This window comes from Myxocyprinus asiaticus, unplaced genomic scaffold, assembly GCF_019703515.2.
Source record: "Myxocyprinus asiaticus isolate MX2 ecotype Aquarium Trade unplaced genomic scaffold, UBuf_Myxa_2 HiC_scaffold_188, whole genome shotgun sequence".
In the NCBI taxonomy this organism is placed as follows: domain Eukaryota; kingdom Metazoa; phylum Chordata; class Actinopteri; order Cypriniformes; family Catostomidae; genus Myxocyprinus; species Myxocyprinus asiaticus.
This window is the reverse complement of record NW_026249636.1, coordinates 1-2,500: the sequence shown is the minus strand read 5'-3', so window position 1 is coordinate 2,500 and position 2,500 is coordinate 1. Positions and strand designations below refer to the sequence as shown.

The 2,500-nt window shown below is 47.8% G+C and overlaps 2 non-coding genes across 2 annotated transcripts; both read left to right on the top strand.

The window, feature by feature from the left end:
- The first annotated feature begins 1,353 nt into the window (after window positions 1-1,353).
- On the top strand, window positions 1,354-1,427 carry trnat-agu (transfer RNA threonine (anticodon AGU)). The gene has a single exon. It is a non-coding gene; the product is annotated as a tRNA-Thr (tRNA).
- Window positions 1,428-1,968: 541 nt separating this feature from the next.
- Window positions 1,969-2,042, top strand: trnat-agu (transfer RNA threonine (anticodon AGU)). Its single transcript has one exon. It is a non-coding gene; the product is annotated as a tRNA-Thr (tRNA).
- Window positions 2,043-2,500: the final 458 nt, after the last annotated feature.

The window sequence follows — 2,500 nt, the reverse complement described above, 5'->3', positions numbered from 1 at the left end:
TGACGCAACATGATGAGCTCTGTGGTGCAATGGATAGCGCATTGGACTTCCACATGTGGCCATTCAAAGGTTGTGGGTTCAAGTCCCCACAGAGTCACTGTCTTAGTCAATTTGCTAAGCACACTTGGCCAACAAACAAATCTATCTGACCACCAAAACTCTTTTCTCAAACACATTCGTGTTCTCAATAGCATGGCCTACTCATTGATCTGATGACCTCCCATGGAGACTTCGCAACAAAAGGTGCTGTGGCTTAGTTGGTTAAAATGCTTGCCTAATACACAGGAGATCCTGGGTTCAAATCCCAGCAGTGCATTCGTAGTATGTTGTGGCCACTGAGTCTCTAAGATGTAAACGGCACTTTGTAGGAGGGCCAATCGGGTTGAGGCACTTGCTGACCTCATAGAGACTCGGTGGTGGCACCACTGGAAAGAGCACCCTCGAAAATGGGGGGGTAGAGCTTGCTTTCGTGCCTTTATCACCTTCCTGGCAAAAGTTATGGCAATCCGGCATGGGCATGGTGGTTTTCATCCCTATATCCTAACCCTAACCTAACCCTAACCCTACCATCCTAACCCTAACAGGCACTTTGTAGGAGGGCTAATCAGGTTGAGGCACTTGCTGACCTCATAGAGACTTGGTGGTGGCACCACTGGAAAGAGCACCCTTGAAAATGGGTGGGTAGGGCTTGCTTTCGTGCCTCTATCACCTTCCTGGCAAAAGTTATGGCAATCCGGCATGAGCATGGTGGTTTTCATCCCTATATCCTAACCCTTCCTGGCAAAAGTTATGGCAATCCGGCATGAGCATGGTGGTTTTCATCCCTATATCCTAACCTAACCCTGACCTAACCCTAACCTAACCCTAATACACAGGAGATCCTGGGTTCAAATCCCAGCAGTGCCTTTGTAGTATGTTGTGGCCACTGAGTCTCTAAGATGTAAACGGCACTTTGTAGGAGGGCCAATCGGGCTGAGGCACTTGCTGACCTCATAGAGACTCGGTGGTGGCACCACTGGAAAGAGCACCCTCGAAAATGGGGGGGTAGGGCTTGCTTTCGTGCCTCTATCACCTTCCTGGCAAAAGTTATGGCAATCCGGCATGAGCATGGTGGTTTTCATCCCTATATCCTAACCCTAACCTAACCCTAACCCTAACCTAACCTAACCCTAACCCTAACCTAACCCTAACCTAATGAGCATGGTGGTTTTCATCCCTATATCCTAACCCTAACCTTCCTGGCAAAAGTTATGGCAATCCGGCATGAGCATGGTGGTTTTCATCCCTATATCCTAACCCTAAACCCTAACCCTAACCTAACCCTAACCCCTAACCCTAACCCTTGCAACAGAAGGTGCTGTGGCTTAGTTGGTTAAAGTGCCTGTCTAGTAAACAGGAGATCCTGGGTTCAAATCCCAGCAGTACCTTTGTAGTGTGTTGTGGCCACCGAGTCTCTAAAATGTAAACGGCACTTTGCAGGAGGGCTAATCGGGTTGAGGCACTTGCTGACCTCATAGAGACTCGGCAGTGGCACCACTGGAAAGAGCACCCTCGAAAATGGGGGGGTAGGGCTTGCTTTCATGCCTCTATCACCTTCCTGACAAAAGTTATGGCAATCCGGCATGAGCATGGTGGTTTTCATCCCTATACCCTAACCCTGGTTTTCATCCCTATATCCTAACCTAACCCTAACCCATCCTATCCCACACACAACAATGCACACAATGTGGGCTCTGTGGCGCAATGGATAGTGCATTGGACTTCTAAATTCCAAAATGTGGCCATTCAAAGGTTGTGGGTTCAAGTCCCAACAGAATCACTGCCTTAGTCATTTTTCTAAGCTCACTTGGCCAACGAACAAGTCTATCTGACCACCAAAACTCTTTTCTCAAACAAACACTTTCATCCTCTCAATAGCATGGCCTATTCCTTGATCTGATGACCTCCCATGGAGACTTTGCAGCAGAAGGTGCTGTGGCTTAGTTGGTTAAAGTGCCTGTCTAGTAAACAGGAGATCCTGGGTTCAAATCCCAGCAGTACCTTTGTAGTGTGTTGTGGCCACCGAGTCTCTAAAATGTAAACGGCACTTTGCAGGAGGGCTAATCGGGTTGAGGCACTTGCTGACCTCATAGAGACTTGGTGGTGGCACCACTGGAAAGAGCACCCTCGAAAATGGGGGGGTAGGGCTTGCTTTTGTGCCTCTATCACCTTCCTGGCAAAAGTTATGGCAATCCGGCATGAGCATGGTGGTTTTCATCCCTATATCCTAACCTAACCCTAACCTAATTCCAAAAAACGACAAGTCTATCTGACCACCAAAACTCTTTTCTGAAACAATATCATGCTCTCAATAGCATGGCCTATTCATTGATCTGATGACCGCTCTTCTGGACGTTTTGCTCTTCTTAGTCACCCTCCCATGGAGACTTTGCAGCAGAAGGTGCTGTGGTTTAGTTGGTTAAAGTACTTGCCTAATAAACAGGAAATCCTCGGTTCAAAT